Source organism: Callithrix jacchus, chromosome 7, assembly GCF_049354715.1.
Source record: "Callithrix jacchus isolate 240 chromosome 7, calJac240_pri, whole genome shotgun sequence".
NCBI classification, from domain to species: domain Eukaryota; kingdom Metazoa; phylum Chordata; class Mammalia; order Primates; family Cebidae; genus Callithrix; species Callithrix jacchus.
The window spans coordinates 2070110-2090354 of record NC_133508.1 but is presented as its reverse complement, the minus strand read 5'-3'; the positions used below and the strand labels follow the sequence as shown (position 1 = coordinate 2090354).

The 20245-nt window shown below is 45.7% G+C and overlaps 1 protein-coding gene across 1 annotated transcript in view; it reads right to left on the bottom strand.

The window, feature by feature from the left end:
* UPF2 (UPF2 regulator of nonsense mediated mRNA decay) overlaps nucleotides 1-15926 on the bottom strand; it is a 167226-nt gene extending 151300 nt beyond the window's left edge. Inside the window, exon 1 of the mRNA XM_035306679.3 lies at nucleotides 15537-15926. The gene's annotated coding sequence lies outside the window, so the exon portion shown is untranslated. The remainder of the gene's footprint in view (nucleotides 1-15536) is intronic.
* Nucleotides 15927-20245: the final 4319 nt, after the last annotated feature.

Below are 20245 nucleotides of genomic sequence, written 5' to 3'. Positions count from 1 at the left end.
CTGCTAGTGTAAGCTGCTGAGAGTTGGGGGCTATTTGTTACACAGCATCATTGCAGCAAAAGCTGACCAATACAAACAGGCAAGTTCTAGCTTCAAGCTTCAGGACTGGGACATTGTGAATCAACACTTAGTGTTTCTAGCCAGGGTGGGCCAATGCTAAGCAGATGTTCTCAGAAGAGACAACATCTGAGATTGAGGGAGACCTGGGTGTGAGTCTTTGCTTTGTCATGCAGGGGTAGTAAAAACCTAGTGATTAAAAAACACATTCTCTGGAATCAAGTTGCTTCGGTGCAAATCCCAGTGCTGCCACTTATAAGCCATGTAACTTGGTACTAGTTTCTTAACTTTTGGGCCTCAGTTTCCTCATCTGTGAAATGGAAATTATTCAAGTACCAGCCTCACGGGGGCATTAAGTTGATTCAGTGAGCTAATATATGTGATGTGCTATGAGTTGCTACTTTTCAGTCATTGTGGGTGAGCTTGGCTTGACAACTTTACTTCCAGAACCTTGTCATGTATCCAGTGCACTTTGTGTTCTTCAGATTATTAGAAACTCTAGCTGGCATGTTGCAGATTTCTAGGCACCAAAACCTTCTTGTGCTGTCTCCATAGCAACTGCAAGCACAGACTCTGGAGTTGGACACACTCAAGTTCTAATCTGGTGACCTTGGGCAACTGATTTAATTCTCTTTGCTCATCTGTAAAATGATAGCGGTAATTTCACATGCCTCTGAGGGTATAGTGAGAATCAAATGAAAATAGTGTATTTTTTACAGAAGCCCTTAGCACAGCCCCTGGCTTGTAGATGGTGTTATTGGCTCTTCTAAGAGAGAGGTGACCTATTGGAGAGCCATCTGCTTCTGGGCATAAGCTTGCAGGGAGGGTGTGACCAGAGCAATCCACACTTGCCAGTAGGACCCTTTGAGTCTTTTCCCCCAAGGTTGGCAAGAGTCAGGCACAGAGAATAGGCAGAGCCCACCTAGTACCTCCTTCTCCTCTATCTCCTAGCTGTCTGACTTGATCCAGAAGACTTATGAGGGCCCCCTTCTTGTGAAGAAGCTCCTAGTTGGAACCCATCTCTACAATGGCCCCATCTGCCAGCACCACAATCCAAGCAGCCTGGGGCAGGATGTGGAGTGCATGGGTCACAAGAGTGTGTGTCTGGGCAGGGGAGGGTTAGAAGTTAACACACGTATGGCCACGTTCCAAGGCTCATGCCTGTAATCCCAGCAATTTGGGAGGCCAAGGTAGATGGATCACTTGAGGCCAGAAGTTCAAGAACAGCCAGGTCACCATGACTAAGCCCTGTCTCTACTAAAAATACTAAAATGAGCTTGGTGTGGTGGCACACACCTGTAGTCACAGCTACTTGGGAAACTGAGGCATGAGACTCACTTGAAATTGGGAGGCGGAGGTTGCAGTGAGCTGAAATTGCACCACTGCATTCCATCCTAGGTAATGGAGCAAGACTCCATAAAAAAGAAAGGAAGGGGGCTGGGTACGGTGGCTCAAACCTGTAATCCCAGCACTTTGGGAGGCCAAGGCGGGTGGATCACGAGGTCAAGAGATCGAGACCATCCTGGTCAACATGGTGAAACCCCGTCTCTACTAAAAATACAAAAAATTAGCTGGGCATGGTGGCATGTGCCTGTAATCCCAGGTACTCAGGAGGCTGAGGCAGGACAATTGCCTGAACCCAGAAGGTGGAGGAACGATGAGCTGAGATTGTGCCATTACACTCCAGCCTGGGTAACAAGAGCAAAACTCCGTCTCAAAAAAAAAAAAGAAAGGAAGGAAGGGAAGGAGGGAGGAGAGAGGGAGAGAGAGAAAGAGGGAGAGAGAGGAAGGGAAAGAGGAATGAAGGGAAGGGGAAAGAAAGTAAGAAAAGAAAAGTTATACACCATGTGCTTGTCCAACCTCCTGGAGCAGGGGTAGGGGTGGGAGTATTGTCCCTAGACTCAGAGTGGGGAGAGCTCCTCTTCTTGTGCTTCTGCCATCTTTCTTGAAAATATCATTTCCAAATAGAGAAACAGAGGGGACTCCTTCAGCCTACCTCCAGAAGACAAGGAGTCCATCTGACCCAGGCCAATTATCCAAGGCAGAGCTGTATTAGTAAAACCACAGATGCATAAGCAAGAAATAGCTGTTGTTGTAAGCTGATGAAATCTGAGGGGTTGTTTGTTATGTAGCATCATCACAGCAAAAGCTGACCAATGAAGAGGAAATTTGGACTCAAGTGGAAGGGGGCAGTGAGAGAAACTTGGGTTAGGACTGGATGCTAAGGGCATTCTCTGCCTTTGCGCTGTGCCCTCTGACATACGTTCCCAAACTTACTCTTCCCTGGAGTAGCCCACCAGGCCTGGTTAAAGATGTACTAAGTGACATGGGCATCCAAACCCTCCAGGGGGTTATCCAGCAGGTACACAGCTGCCTTTCTGTATGCAGCCTGGGCGAGGCTCAGCTGCTGCTTCAGGCCTCTGAGAGATTCATGCCCTGTGGCCACAAAAGGAAGAGTGTCCTGAGTCTGCATCTACAGGGTGAAACTGGGAAGCCCAGGAAGGAGCAGGTTGGGGCACATCTGCCCATCAGGGTGAGGTGTCGCTCTCCATGCCTGTCCCCTGGGCACATGCTCAACTTCAAAAGCACTTACTCCCAAGCTAGCATCCTCTGCATCCTTACCAGCTTCACTTCTCCCCTTCCCAGCATGCTTCCGGAGGAATTACCTGCACTTCCCAAGCTACTCTGACTCCTACTCATTCTCTGTATCCATTTGAGTCCAATTTCTGCTCCCTTTTTCCACTGAGACCACCTTTAATGAGGACACCATTCATTTCTCTATCCGATGGTCCAGTGGTAACTTTTTAGTCCTACTTTTTTCTATTTAAAATTTTAATTGATTTATTTTAGTTTTTATTGATATGTAATAGTTGTACCTATTTGAGGGGCACAGGTGATATTTTGAGATACAGAGAGCAGTGATCCCCAATCTTTTTGGCACCAGGGATCTGTTTTGTAGAGGACAACTTCTCCATGAACCTGGGGGCAGGGGGTTGGTTTCAGGATGATTCAAGCACATTACATTTATTGTGTACTTTATTTGTATTATTATTTATTGAGATGGAGTTTTGCTCTTGTCACCCAGGCTGGAGTGGAATGGCATGCTCTTGGCTCAATGAAACCTCTGCCTGCTGGATTCAAGCAATTGTCCTGCCTCAGCCTCCCAAATAGCTGGGATTACAGGTGCCTGCCACCACACCTGGCTGATTTTTTGTATTTTTAGTAGAGATCATGTTTCACCATGTTAGCCAGGCTGGTCTTGAACTCCTGACCTCAGGTTATCCGCCCACCTCATCCTCCCAAAGTGCTGGGATGATAGGCATGAGCCATTGTGCCTGGCCTGCTTCTATTAGCATTACATTGTAAAATATAATAAAATACTTACGCAACGCACCATAATGTGGAATCAGTGAGAGCCTCAGCTAGTTTTGCTGAAACTAGATGGTCCCTTTAGGGACAATGAGAGACTGTGATACATCATCAGGCATTAGATTTTCATCAGAAGCATGCAGCTTCAGGGCATGGTGGCTTCTGCCTGTAATTCCAGCACTTTGGGAGGCCAAAGCGGGGGGATCACAAGGTCAGGAGTTTGATACCAGCCTGGCCAACATGGTGAAACCCTGTCTCTACTAAAAGAATACAAAACTTAGCCATGCATGGTGGAATGTGGTCTGTAATCCCAGCCACTCAGGAGACTGAGACAGGAGAATGGCTTCAACCTGAAAAGCAGAGATTGCAGTGAGCCAAAAATGTGCCACTCTACTCCAGCCTGGGAAAGAGCAAGACTGCATCTAAAAATAAATAAAGAAAGAAAATAAAGAAAAAGAAGAAGAAGAGGAGGAGGAGGAAGAAGAAAAAGCAGTAGCATGCAGCCGAGATCCCTTGCATGTGCTCTTTACAGTAGGGTTTGCGCTCCTATGAGAATTTAACACTGCCACTGATCTGGAGGTGGAGCTTAAGTGGTGATGCGAACAACAAGGAGTGGCTGTAAACACAGATGAAGCCTCACACACCTGCCCGCTGCTCGCCTGCTGTGCTGCCTGTACAGTTCCTAACAGGCCTCAGACTGGTGCTGATTTGTGGCCAGGGGGTGTGGGGACCCCGATGTAGACAGTATGTAATGATCACGTCAGGGTAACTGAGATAGTCATTACCTCAAATATTTAACTTTTATATTGAGTACATGACAATCCTTGTCTTCTAGCTATCTTGAAATTTACAAATAAATTCTCATTCACTATGATTTTCCTGGTGTCCTATTGATTGCTATCACTTATTCCTTCTATCTAGGCCTCCTTGTCTTTCATGCATTCTTTTTTAAAATTATTTTTATTTATTTTTGAGACAGAGTCTCACTCTTTCATCCATGCTGGAGTGCAGTGGCATGATCTCGACTCACTCCAACCTCACCTCCTGGGTTCAATCGATTCTCCTGCCTCAGCCTCCCATGTAGCTGGGATTACTGGTGCGCAACCATGCCTGGCTGATTTTTGTATTTTTAGTAGAGATGGAGTTTCACTATGTTGGCCAGGCTGGTCTCGAACTCCTGACTTTAAGCAATCTGCCTGCCTCGACCTCCGAAAGTGCTGGGACTACAGGCATAAGCCACTGCACCTGGCCCTTCATTCGTTCATTTTGTTTCTCTGTAATCTAGACTCAAATGACACATTCACTCATTCTTACATTAATTTATTCCACTAATAATTACTGCCCGGTTATCATATACCCATCAGGGTTCTAGGCTTTGGGGAAACAGCAATGAAAGAAACACAGTTTCTACTATCTGAATGGATCTGTCATTCTAATGAGGGGGAGAGAGACAGGCAATCCACAAACAAACCAGTAACACAGACAGCACATCAGGTGGAAAGCGCTATGAAAATAAAAACTAAAGCAGGTGCAGCCAGGTGCGGTGGCTCATGCCTGTAATCTAAGCACCTTGGGAGGCTGAGGTGAGTGGATCACTTGAGGTTAGGAGTTCGAGATCAGCCTGGTCAACATGGTGAAACCCTACTTTTACTAAAAGTACAAAAAATGGTGGTACCTGCCTGCAATCCTAGCTACTCAGAAGGCTGAGGTGGGAGGATTGCTTGAACTTGGGAGGCAGAGGTTGCAGTGAGCTGAGATTATGCAACTGCACTCCAGCCTGGGGAACGCAGCAAGACTCCGTCTCAAGAAAATAAAGGAAAGGAAAAAGGAAAGGAAAGGAGAAAGGAAAGGAAAGGAAAGAAGAAAGAAAATGAAAGGAAAGGAAAGCAAAGCAAAAGCAGGTGTGGGTGTAAGGCGCACCAGCATGAGCACGATTGCAGTGGTGGTGGTGGATAAATTAATCAGGAAAGCGTTCTCTGTGAATGTGATAGAAGCAAGGGATGAGCCCTGGGATCTCCTGGGGAGAGATTTCCAACAGTGGGAACAGCAGGTGCAAAGGCCCTGGGGACAGAGTATGCTGTGGGGGATCAGGAAACATCACAAAGATTCTGGAGGCTGGAGTGAAGCCAGGAGATGACGTTGGGAGATGGGAATGATGAATACCAGAGCAAGGTGACAGAGACCTTGCCAGGGATCATCATGACTTGGGCTTTGACTCTGAGGGAAATGAGGCGATGACCTGAGGTCAGGAGCTAGAGATGAACCTGGCCAACATGGTGAAACACTGTCTCTACTAAAAATATAAAAATTAGCCAGGTGTGGTGGCATTTTATAATGCACCTATAATCCCAGCTACTCAGGAGGCTGAGGCAGGAGAATTTCTTGAATGTGGGAGGGGTAGGTTGCAGTAAGCCAAGATTGCACCACTGCACTCCAGCCTGTGCAACAGAGTTAGACTCTGTCTCAAACACACACACACACACACACACACACACACACACACACAAGTGCATAAGTGGAGGGCTGGATTTGGCCTGGGCATCATCGTTTGCAAGCTCCTGCCCAAGCCATAGCTCCAGATGCATATGTCCTGTGTGTTGGACATCTCTGTCCAGACCCTTTGGTGAGGCCCAGAGAAGGGAAGCAATTAGATCAACGTCACCCAGCAAGGCAGGACAAAGTAAGAGGAGTCTAGTCATCTCACTCTCAGTTGTCAGAGAGACCCTCACAGCCAATTCCTACCACAACTCCTTGCCTCTCTCTTTGTGTCCATTTCTATTTACTGATTAATGATTATTTATTGAGCACCTAGTATGTGCTTGACCCTAAGCTGAGCACTTCTTCTCCACTTCCCTGACCACTGTTTCTCCATCATATCACCCATGATGAGTCAGGGACCAAAATGACCCCCAACTGCAATGCCTCCCTGACCCAAAAGACCCCGAGACTCTCACCTGCTCCCCAATTGAAGTGTGGACTCCTGCAGGGAAGCTGCCCACATCTTGCCACAGGGCACAGGCCTCTAGGACTCTCTCCAGCCAGGCTGGGTCCAGCTACTGCCTGAGGCACACTTTCTCCACCACAGAGGTGTTCTGCACCCAGGCCTCCTGGAGAATGTAGGCCACTCAAAACACAACTTACTTTGGTCACAGAAGGATGATGGGGACAGAGGTATGACAGGTTTTGAGGAGCAGTGGGAGCTGGGCTCTCAGTGGGTGGATGGTGGAGAGAATGAATGAAAGTCAGCTTGGCTGAGATAATGAGGGGTGGAAAGGCAGTGGGGGGGGGGACTTTCAGGATGATGGGGACATCCTAGCAGAGAGGCAGGGGGAGGCCTCACTTTGATGCTCATGAACCCCTCCACCTTTGACAGTTCCCCAATGAGGACAGACAGCAGGGAGGACTTCTGTGTTCCCACTGGACCGACTACAGCCAGGAAACAGCCCTGGGGCATGGTGAGGTTTATTCTTTCAATACAAGAAAGGAGACGTGACCTTGGTTAGGGCCCAGCCTCCATCTTTGAGGAAGGGTGAGCCTCAGATGGAGCTGAGCTTTCATGCTCTGGGAGTCTAAAAGCACCTGTGGGGCTGTTTTTTTCCCAGTCCTTGTCTGGCTATTTGAGCAACCATCCTGTGCACATCTGTGCATGTGCACACTCATGCACACACACATAGCATGCACACATGCATGCACATTTGCACACTCACACAAGCATGCTAGCATGCACAGCAACACAATGTGGGCACACATCCATGCACACGAGCGCACGTGCATACCCAGGCAATCCATGCTCACATGCATACATGTGTGCACACACTCACACCATGCACACACATGCATGCACGTCCACCCGCGTGCACACAGAGTTGGCTGCTGTCTGAGGGTTTCACCAGCCTGGCCTCCTGCCTTGGCTCTTGCAATAAATAGGCTCTTTCCTACCCTGCCTGCCTCTGCTCTTGGTCCCACCCCACTCCTGTTCATGTCCCACAGCCCATCCTCCACCCTGTGACCAGAGGGATTTGTTAAACTCGGCAGTAGCTCATGCCTGTAATCCCAGTACTTTGGTAGGCTGTGGTGGGTGGATCACCTGAGGTTGGGAGTCCAGGACCAGCCTGACCAATATGGAGAAACTTCATCTCTACTATAAATACAAAAATTAGTTGGATGTGGTGGCGGATGCCTGTAGTACCAGCTACTTGGGAGGCTAAAGCAGAATTGCTTGAACCGGGAGGTGGAGATTCCAGCGAGCTGAGAGCACACCACTTCACTCCGGCCTGGCAACAGAGCAAGACTCCATCTCAAAAGCCAAACAAACAAAAACAAACACCCAAGTCAGCTCTTAACACTTCCCAGCTAAACATGTCAGCACTCCCATTTCACTCAGGGTCAGGGCTAAAGTCCTGATGATCATGAAGGACATCCCGGCTCCTTCCACTCTGTGCCTCAGCTGATCCTTCTTGGCCACGCTGACCTCCTTGCTGTTTCTTGAACACAATAGGTCAGTGGTTCTCAACCGGGGATGACTGCATCTCCCAAGAGTCATTTGGCAAGATCCAGAGATAATTTGAATGTCACAACTGGTAGGGGGTAGAGACTGGGGGTCCAATAAACATCCCACAATGCACAGGACAGAACCCAACAATGGAGTCTCAGCCCAAAATATCAACCATGCTGAGGTTGGAAAACCCAAGTCCAGGCATACTCCTGACCCAGGACCTTTGCATATGCCATTCCCACTGCCTAGAAGGCTCTTCTCCCATGCCAGGCATGGTGGCTCATGACTGTAATTCCAGCACTTTGGGAGATAAGGCAGGTGGATCACTCAAGATTGGGAGTTGGAGAAAAGCACGGCCAACATAGTGAAATCCTGTCTCTACTAAAAATACAAGTGAGCTGGGTGTGGTGGTGTGCACCTGTAATCCCGGCTACTCTGGAGGCTGAGGCAAGAGAATTGCTTGAACCCAGGAGGTGGAAGTTGCAGTGAGCCAAGATAGTGCCATTGCACCCCAGCCTGGGTGACAGAGCAAGACTCTGTTTCCAAGAAAAAGCTCCTCTTCCAGACACCTGCACAGCTCACGGTCTTTCCTCATGATCTCAGCTTGAACGCCAAGACTTCCCTCACTAGGCATGCCATCGTGCTCTGCCCCCGCCCTGGATTTCTGTTTGGGCCTCACCTCTATCAGCACATCACCCCAAGAGAGCTAAACCCTTGTCTGTTTCTTTCACCCAATCCCCAGTACCTAGAACAGAGCATGGCCCATAGCTAGTGCTCCATCAATGAAGTGAGTGAATGACAACCAATACAAATACTGCCCAGGACATATTCTCTCCCTTCTTGTGGAATTTCAGGGCTGGCTAAGATTTTAGGCCACAAAGATCAAGCCATGGAGTTGGGGGCTATAGATTATAATGATCTGGGACTGATGTATGTGGCACAGAATTTAGCAAAGCTGATGAGGCTGAACCATGGAGCTCCTCAGCCAGTCTCACCTTGGCAACATCTTGGCCAGTCTGGGAGCAGAGGGGTGTCTCCTCCTGATGTGGGACACTCAGATGCAATTGTCCCCATCTGCAGGAGGTGCAGGTCTATGCTGTACAGGTCCTTACCTGCAGGAGGTACAGGAGCATCCTGGGAACCTTTCTGGCAGAGCCCTGGCCCAACCTAACCCACCCTCACATCCCAGGCTGGAAACCTGCACCACCCCTCAGGTGGAAGTCGGCAGGAGCCTCATGCAGCTTCTCCCTAGAAACATGAGGCTGGTTTCCATGGGTGCCATTCTGTACCTGTGGAAGCAGGGAGGGCTTTCCTGGAACCAGGCAAAGGTGGCACTGTGTATCACGATGCAATCATTCCTGGCAGCTGTGGGGCACAAGAGGCCAGTTACAGGAGACCCCTGACCTGGCCAGCCTCTGCACTGGAGAGGCCAGAGACAGAAGCTGCAGCAGGAAATCTCTCCCACTGAACAAACTGTCCTACTTGCTGGCTTGTGTGTGATTTTACAGGGGTCTTGTTCTTTCCATGTCCCATGGCTAACAATGCAGGGGAAGGCAAACCATGGCTCAGAGACCAAATCCTGCCTACTGCCTACTCTTATCAATAAGGTTTTATTGGAACACAGCCACATTCATTCATTTCTATATTTCATGTTTTGAGCAGTTGTGACAGAAACTGTCTGGCCCACTATCCTAAAATATGCACAATCTGGTCATTTATGAAAAAGTTAATAAATTTCTGATATAAATTATCTAATTCCAGTCTTCCCAGAGATTGGAGGGGGTGTTATTAATTTCACTGTGGCCAGGTGCGGTGTCTCATGCCTGTAATCCCAGCACTTTGGGAAGCCAAGGTGGGTGGATCACTTGAGGTCAGGAGTTTAGACCAGTCTGGCCAACATGGCAAAACCCCATCTCTACCAAAAAGTATGAATATTAGCCAGGTGTGGTGGCGGCACCTGTAATCACAGCTACTCGAGAGGCCAAGGCAGGAGAATTGCTTGAATCTGGGAGGTTGCAGTGAGTTGAGATTGCACCACTCACTGCACTCCAGCCTGGAAGACAGAGCGAGACTCCATCTCAAATAATAGTAAATACTTATTAGAATATATGTTATATATTTACTTTTAATTATATAACTAATAATTATTATAACCATTATAATCAGTAATAAATATTTCACTGGGACAAGAGTAATTAGATTAGTGGTTCTTGATCCTTAACACATAGTTAGAATCACCTGAAAGATTTTCTAAAAATCAAAGCTCTCATGGCTCAGCCCAGATCCACTAAATCCATTCTCAAAATCAGCTGCTGTGACGATTGATATGCCCATTCTGCAGATGAAAACACGGAGGCTGAGAGAGATGATCTACTTGTTAGAACAACCAGTTAGTCAGTGCTGGGGCTGGGATTTGGACCTGGGCAGTCCAACGCCATAGGCTAGGCTTTTTACCACTAAGTGAGTGTTTTTCAAATACACAGTTTGCCCAGGTTCTTCAGTACAAGGGGGAGTGTGGCTTGGTCCGTGGGGTGACAAAATGATAGGTTGGAGGGGCAAGCCCAGGTAACTTGAGTTTGAAGAGTCTCATTATGAGATGGACTCTTGCTCTGCAGCACAGGCTGGAGTGCAGTGGCATGATCTTGGCTTACTGCAACTTGCGCCTCCCGGGTTCAAGTGATTCTCCTACCTCAGCCTCCTGAGTAGCTGGGATTATAACGCATGCTATCACACCTGGCTAAGACTTGTATTTTAGTTTGGCCAGGCTGGTCTCAAACTCCTGACCTCATGATCCACTCACCTTGGCCTCCCAAAGTGCTGGGATTACAGGCATGACTCACCGTGCCCAGCTTGCAATGATGATTTTTTTCTAGCTTGACCAAAATGTTGTCATGCTTATCATCTTGGCTTTCTGCATGAGGACAAGGACCTGGTCTGTTAGAGCAGGTGTCATCAATGCCCAGCTCACAGACGGGTACCAGTCTGTAGCCTCTCAGGAACTGGACCATGCAGCAGGAGGTGAGAGGAGGACTGGCAAGCATTGTGTCACCTGTGTTTATAGCCACTCCCCATCACATGCATCACCGCTTGAACTCTGCCTTCTGACAGATCAGCAGTGGCATTAGATTCTCATAGAAGCACAAACCCTATTGTGAGCTGCACAGGCGGGGGATCTGGGCTGCATGCTCCTTATGAGAATCTAATGTATGATGATCTGTCACTGTCTCCCATCACCCCCAGATGAAACTGTCCAGTTGCAGGAAGACAATCCGAAATCATTATTTCATTACATATTACAGTGTAATCATAATAAATGTACAATAAACACAATGCGTTTGAATCATCCCAAATCCACGCACCCCACCCTTGTCCATAGAAAAACTGTGTTCCAGAAAACCAGTCCCTGGTGCCAAAAAGCTTGCGGACCACTGTGTTAGCACGTTCCCAACAGTGCCTTTCGATTCAACTCAACCATCAGCACCTCTAACTTTCACAGAGATGGGAGGGAGGCTGAAATTTCAAATCCTCTAATGGCAAGGTTGGTTCCTTTGGCAACCAGCCGCACTGAGGCTGTCCAGGTGCCCCCAGCCATCAGTCATCTCATTAGCATACAAAGACACATCACTTCATACATTACAAAGGCTTAGCACTTTGCCTCAGGACACTGGGGCAGAGACCACACACAAACTCTTATTATGTTCCAGTAACCCACAGAATGGAAGAAAAAATCTGCACAGTAGATTCTTCATAAGTGCCTGTTATCCAGAATGTATAAATAACTTTTAAATTCAACAACAAAGACAATCCAATCTAAAAACTAATGAAGCACTTTAATACACACTTCACCAGCAAGCACTTGAGAGATGCTTAATGTCATTGGTCATAATTAAAACCACAAAGAGATACCCCTTAACTCACATTAGAATAGTGATACTAAAAAGCTGTGTGGAAACTTGAACTATGAAACACTGCTTGTGACAATATGAAATGGTGCAGCATATGTGACAAATAATTTGAAGTTTCTTCAAACGGTTGCAAGTAGATTTACCGTATGATTCAGTGATTCCATTCCTAGCTGTATACCCCAAAGACCTGAAAACAGGTGTTCAAACAAAAACTTGTATGCTCTTTAAATGTGTCAAGATCATGAATATGCAGGAAAGTCTTGGGAACAGTGTCAGGAAAACTGGATCAAAATGAAAAAACACATTATACTCCCAAGCGGGGCAGGAGGTAAAAGTGAAATGAGTTTGTGAACTGAATTATCACGTAGGAACTGTGCTGATTTCCTGATCTAGGGGTTATGTGGCCGTAACCTAGGAGAGTTTCCATGCTTTGGGTAAAATATACCGGAGTATTTTGTGGGACACTGCAAATCTGGTACAGCAATAACTGCTGGGGACTCTAAGAAAAGAAACAGGTTATATTTTGCACTGCTACTGGAAGTTTCCTAGAAGTATGACATTATTAAAAAGTAAATTACTTTTTAAAACAACCATATCAATAATATGCCAGAAAAGCAGAGACATCACCAAAATCCACTATAGAGGCTACGCTTCATCCAAAGCTGTGAACCCTTATAAAAGCCTCAATGTCAACAGACTCCACTTAGTAGGTATCATTATACTTACTAGTATTAGAGGCTACTGTGTGGAAACATTAGTGTTACGGCACAGTGTGGATATTAGTGTTAGGACATGGTGTATATATTATACTGGTGATGGAGAACAGTGCAGATATTACATTAACATCAGGAAACCATGTGGATAGTATTACATTAGTACTAGAAGCAACGGTGTGGATATCAGATTAGTGTTAGAGTATGGTGTGGGTATTATATTGGTGTTAGGGCATGGTATGAATATCATAGCAATGTTAGGACATGGTGTGATTATTATATTACAGGCCACTGTGAGAACATATCTTAGCAGCCACTGTGTCTGGATGTTGACAATGATATCAGGGTGTAGCTGTAATAATGGGATTTGGGGATTTCATTTTTCTAGATGAATTTCTTTGCTGAGTACTCTAAAGACTCTCTTCTCTGCACTCACAGCTGTGAAAAGGAAGCTTTTTACTCATTAATGAAGAAGACTTAGTTGACACAACCCTCGTGCTGCCCTGGCACCTCAGAGGGAAGTTGGTCAGGAGTGAGTTCACATACCCTTTGGTGGCACCAGAGCTCAGCCCAGACACTCTTGCTCAGTTTCTCAGCAGATGTGCACCCCCACCTGGCTGTCCTGAAATACCTACAAAATTCAATATTCAGTTTCTTCAATGTAATAATTTTGGAAACTCAAGCCAAAATGAAGCCCACTGTAGCCATATTCTTCCCAAAAATGGTGACAGAAGACTTTGGAAGCCATGTAGAATGAAATGACTATATACACGAAATAAGAAAAACAAAAACCTACTCAAAATAGTCCAGAGACTGTAATATGAAATACAAAACTATAAAAAATCTAAAAGAAAATCTAGATGACATTGGGTTTGGTGTTGAGTTTTTTTTTTTTTTTTTAATTTATTGTTTATTTTTTTTAATTAGTAGAGACGGGGTTTCACCATGTTGACCTGGATGGTCTCGATCTCTTAACCTCGTGATCCACCCCGGCCTCCCCAAGTGCTGGGATTACAGGCTTGAGCCACCGTGCCTGGCCGGTGTTGAGTTTTAATACACAACATCAAATGCCAATTCACGAAAATATTGATAACAGACTTTATAAAACTACATATTCTACTGTGAAAAACTGTAGATAAAACAAAAAGACAAGACAGACGTGAGAAGATTTTACACAATACATATGTGATTTTAAAACTGGATAAATATCTGAACAGATAACCACAGCAAAAGCCATGGTGGATGCCCATCTCTACTAAAAATATAAAAGTTACCCAGGCATGGTGGTGCATGCCTGTGATCCCAGCTGCTCGGGAGGCTGAGGAAAGACAATCGCTCGAACCTGGGAGGCAGAGGTTGTGGTGGGCCAAGATCACACCATTCCTCTGCCCTACTGTATATGTGAAAATGCAGATTCACTGAACCAGACTAAATTGTATTCAGTGGAAGGCTGATCAAGGATTCAAAAGGATGCAACCTTTTGTTTTATCTACCTCTGACCCAGAAGCACCCCCACTTCCTACTTCCGGTTGTTCCACCTTACTGAACCAAAAGACTGTACATCTTACACACATTGATTGGTGTCTCCTGTCTCTCTAAAATGTATAAAAGCAAGCTTTACCCTGACCACCTCGGGCCCATGTTGTCAGGATCTCCTGAGGCTGTGTCATGGGCATGTCCTTAACCTTGGCAAAAGAAGCGTTCTAAATTGGCTGAGACCTGACTCACGTATTTTGGGATCACAATCTGCAGTCGCCATGGTGTGACAGTTGACTACAGCATTCAGTACAGAGATATGCCATACAGGTTTGTAGCATGGGAGCAATAGGCGACACCATATAACTTATGTGTGGAGTGGGCTACACCAGCTATGATTTTAAAGGACACTCTATGGTGTTCGGACAAGAATGAAATCACCAAGGACAAATTTCTCAGAAAGAATTCACATCATTAGGAGATGCTTGAGTGTATTTTAAATGATTAAAGCCTAAGAGAGAAAAAAAAAAAAAAAAAGAAAAAGAAACTCAACTCCCGTTATGGTTTAATAAAAAAGCTTAATAGAGTTAACATATTTCATCTAACCTAAGATGCTAATGATGAACAGACATTATTTTACGCACCATCACAAATAGGTTGCCAATTAAACTGACTTTCTGAACAACATAAATGTGAATTTACTTCTATTAATGCCAGTAAAGTAAAATGAAAATGAAGTATGGTTTTGACATGTTAAAGCAAAACAGGAGGAAGCCGTTAGCCTGAGGTATTGCAAAGCAAACAGAAACCGAATTGGAGGCATTAAAACTGACTTCAAAACATTAGCAAACCACCCAGTGAATGACAATAAGCCCAGCCGCCAGCTGGCTGTATGATTAAGGACGCTGAGGGAAGCATCCCACCAACAGGTGGTCGCCTAGCTGGAGCCAAGGAGAAACCTCACTTAGCTGCCACCGCTAAGAGCTCGAAGCCCCAAGCCCTGCTTTGTGTTCTGGTGCTTCAGGTGTGATTCACGAATCATTCCTTTGCTTAAATAAACTGTTTATTTTGCCTAAAATTCTTCTAGCCCCTAAATCCTAACACATAACCGGTAACCCCCAACTCTAACCCTAACCCCTAGCCCTGATCCTCACCCTAAGCCCTAACCATACGTTAGTTTCTGCGTTTGCACTGACAAGTCAGTGTTGACAATTCAGACTGCTGTATGGGCCCGGCCGCATGGGCAGTGCGGATTATATAGTAACATTGTGGACTGAGGCCCTGCATGAGCATCACAGCTGTTTTCTACATGAGCGCTGCGGGTGTTGTATTGGCATTTCGGATGTCATATCTGCCTTAGGAACGCTCCATTTGTATTCTGAGGCTGCGGTGTGCACCTCGCACTGCAGCCGCGTGGCCTTGGCTTGGGAGAACCTCGGTGCTCAGGATTCAGAGGGGTTTTTGGGGTCCAGGTTTCCACACCGAGATCTTACTAGTGCAAACAGGAAAGATTTTACTCACTGTGGACACGGCCTAGACTTGTCCCAAAGTGAGGCTTTGCCCACTAGGTCTATGCTGTGGAGAACACAGCTCCATCCTCGCAGTGTCCCCCAGGTCTGCAATGGGACAATGAAACTCTGCAGACCGCCGAGATGCAATGCACGCTGGTACCGTGACACCGTCTGAAAAGGCGGGCTCGGGCGCCCCCTGCTGGCGGATGGGCAGTGCAGTGCCCTCTTGCTCCCGGTGATGTGCCCCCGCCCTCTTCTGGCGACTAGGGCCACTGCAAGGCCCTCTCCCAGTAAGACACAAGCCCCAAGGTCTGTGCTGAACAGGAGGCAGCTCCATCCTCGAAGCGCCCCCAGATCTACACTAAGGAGAACGCAACTCTGCAGACCGCTGTGACGCGACAAAGGGCGGCACTGTGACCGGACGCACATCTGCGGCGGAGCCTCAGGAATCTGAAACGGCGGGCTTGGGTGCCCCCTCCTGGTGGAGGACTACTGCAGGGCCCTCTTGCTCACACTGCAGTGGCAAGATGCCCCCTGCTGGCAACTAGGACAATGCAGCGTCCTCTTGCTCACTGGGCTGGGGGGCTGTGCATATGCACATAAGGTGCACCTACATGTACACAGTGTGCAACTACACGTACATGTGCACATACTGTATATCTGTACCTAATGTAAACATCATGCAAATGTGCACATGCTGTATGTCTCTACATAATGTGCACATTATGTACACGTGTATATATGGTACATCTGTACATAGTCTGTACATTATGCATACGTGAATATACTGTGTATATTATGTATACGTGTACATAATGTACATCTCTACATAATGTGCACATTATGTACACGTGTATATATGATACATCTGTACATAATGTACACAATGTGCACACATATGTACACGTGTCTATATAGTACATATGTAGATACTGTGTACATTATGTACGTTTACATATTGAAATGCCAAAATAAATTATATGTACATAATGTGTACAATCTGTACATTTACTGTGATACTACGTATTATATATATATTTTTTGTGATTTCATATATGGTATCATTGTGACATTAAAATAAATGTACATATCATACACATTATGTACATATAAATGTACATATTGTACAGATTATGTAAATTTATTGTGTATAGGTATTTTGTACACATTGTACATCACAGTAAATGTACATATGGTACATACAATATACATTTATTGTAATATTCCAAAAAACATACACATTATAAGTATATTCCAGGATATTATTTTTAGTATATTAGAAAAAAATCACTCCTAATATCAAAATGGGTATACACCCATGTGTGTCCATTTTGTGATATTATCCATCATATCCTAAGTAGGTATTACTCTCATTGTGAAAGCAAGTGTACACTCTGTGATTGTTCCAATATCACAGGCAAAGTAAAATGCTTCTGTGATGTAGTTAATCATATCCGAGGGACAAAGGATGACCATACCCTGAATATCGCAGGAAGTGTACACCACCACTGTAGTATTGTTTCTAATATTCAAAAACGGAGAGAATATTACTCCAAATATCTCAGAAAGCACACAAGCCCCCTGTGATATTGTTTCTAATACCTAGGGGATTACAGATGACATTACTCACGATGTGACTGGGGCTGTATGCCGGTCCTGTGATATTGTTCCTAATATCCAGAGAAGGAGAGGAGAATGTTGCTGTCCTTATGGAAACACTCTGAATACGGCAAGAGGTGTAAACCACACTCTGATATGGTCATTCATGTCCACAAAATAACAGTTATATTGAATTAAACATTGCAAGGGGTGAAACCCCCCTGTGCTTTCAATTCAAATGTCAAGGGGGGTGAGGATGACATTTTTGTCAATACCACAGAGGTGTAACTAGAGCTAGTGTTATTGTGCCTAATATATATAAAAAAACAGAATAACATTACCATCTCCCTATGATATGGTTCCCAGAATCATATTACACCATATTTTCAAAATAGCCAGTCCCTAGCAGCCAGGGTGGGCCTAGGGGCTTCTACAAGCCCTCTGGTAAGGGCTGTGGGCACAGCCCCTAGCCAGGGGGTCCCTTAGCAGCCAGGGTGGGCCTGGGGGCTGCTATGGGCCCTCAGGCAGGGGCTGTGGGCACAGCCTTCTAGCCCAGGCATCCCTAAGCATCCAGGGTGGGCATGAGGGCTGCTATGGACACTCTGGTGGGGGCTGTGGGCACAGCCCCCATGCCTGGGGATTTCTAAGCAGCCAGCATGGGCCTGGGGGCTGCTATGAGTTTTCTGGCAGGGGCTGTGGGCACAGCCCCCTAGCCAGGGGATCCCTAAGCAGCCAGGGTGGGCTTGGGGCTGCTATGGGCCCTCTGGCAGGGCTGTGGGCACAGCCCCCTGGCCAGGGGGTCCCTAGGAAGCCAGGGTGGGCCTGGGGGCTGCTAGGGGCCCTCTGGTGGGGCCTGTGGGCACAGCCTTCTAGCCAGGGTGTCCGTAAGTAGCCAGGGTGGGCCTTGGGACTGCTACCAGCCCTATGGCAGGGCCTGTGGGCACAGCCCTCTGGCCAGGGGGTTCCTAAGCAGCCAGGGTGCACCTGGGGGCTGCTATGTACCCTCTGGAGGGGCCTGTGGGCACAGCCCCCTAGCCAGGGGGTCTCTAAGCAGCCAGGGTGGGCCTGGTGGCTGCTATGGTCCCTCTGGTGGGGGCTGTGTGCTAGCGTGCTGTGCATAGGTACATAGTTTTTACGTATTTCTACATGTGTACATAATTTACATAGTGGGCATGTATTTGTTCACGTGTACATATGGTGTTAGCACAATCCATATATATGTACATAATATGTTCACAATGCATATGTACCTCATGTGTACAATAAGTACTTTTATTGTGATATTATGCATTATATATACACTTGTGATTTTTATGTTATTGTGATTATATGTATCACTGATATTTCAAGAAATGTGCATATTGTACACATTATGTCCCTCACATTGTGTACACATTATATAAATATAAAAGTACATATTTTACAGATTATGTACATTTGCTCTACATGTGTATTGTGTACACATATCTACATCAGAGTATATGTACATAGTGTACCTATGATATACATTTATTGCAATATGCCAATAAATGTACACATTATGAGTACATTCTGGGATATCATTTTTGGTATATTAGATAGAAATGACTCCTGTCATCCAAGTGTGTATACACCCATGTGTGCACATATTTTACATGTGTACATATTGTGCATATCATGTACTCATGTACAGATGGTACATATCTACATAATATGTACAATATGTACCGTGCACACTTATGTACACGTGTACATATTGTACATCATATTTTACATGATGTACATGTGTACAGGCTGTAATATGACAATAAATGTATATGTACATAATGTGTACAATATGTACATTTATTTTGATATTATGTATTATATATGTATTGTGATTACATTTGCTGTTGTGATTTTATATATATGTCATTATGATATTACAATAAATGTACATATTGTACACATTATGTACATACCTATTGTGTAATATTATGTGCATGTAAATGTACATATTGTACACATTATGTACATTTATTGTGCGTATGTATTGTGCACACATATGTACATGACAGCAAATGTACGTATGGTACATATTATATACATTTATTATAGTATCCAAATAAGTGTACACATCATGAGTATATTCTGGGACATTATGTTCAGTATATTAGACAAAAATTATTTCCAATATCAAAGTGGGTATACACCCATGTGTGTCCATTTTGTGATATTATCCATCATATCCTAAGTAGGCATTACTCTCATTGTGAAAGCAAGTGTACACTCTGTGATTGTTCCAATATCACAGGCAATGTACAATGCTTCTGTGATGTAGTTAATCATATCCGAGGGACAAAGGATGATTACACGCTGAATATCACAGGAAGCGTACACCACCAGTGTAGTATTGTTTCTAATACCAAAAACAGAGAGAATATTACTCCAAATATCTCAGAAAGGGCACAAGCCCCTAGTCACATTGTTCCTAATAAATAGGGGATTACAGATGACATTACTCACGATGTGACTGGGGCTGTACGCCGGTCCTGGGATATTGTTCCTAATATCCAGGGAAGGAGAGGAAAATGTTGCTGCCCATATGGAAACACTCTGAATATGGCAAGAGGTGTACACCATGCTCTGATATGGTCACCAATGTCCACAAAGGTACAATTATATTGAATTAAACATTGCAAGGAGTGAAACCCCATGTTCTTTCAATTCTAATGTCAAGGGGGGGTGAGGGTGACATTTTTGTCACTATCGCAGAGGTATAATTAGAGCTAGTGTTATCGTGCCTAATATGGAAAAAAAAGAATAGAATTATCATCTCCCTATGATATGGTTCCCAGAATCACACTACACCATATTTTCAAAATAGCCGGTCCCTAGCACCCAGGGTGGGCCTGGGGGCTGCTATCGGCCCTCTGGTGGGTTCTGTGGGCACAGGCCCCTAGCCAGGGGGTCCCCAGGCAGCCAGGGTGGACCTGGGGGCTGCTATGAGCCTTCTGGCGGGGCCTGTGGGCACAGCCACTTAACCAGGGGGTCCCTAAGAAGCCAGGGTGGGCCTGGGGGCTGCTATGGGCCCTCTGGTGGGTTCTGTGGGCACAGGTCCCTAGCCAGGGAGTCCCCAGGCAGCCAGGGTGGACCTGGGGG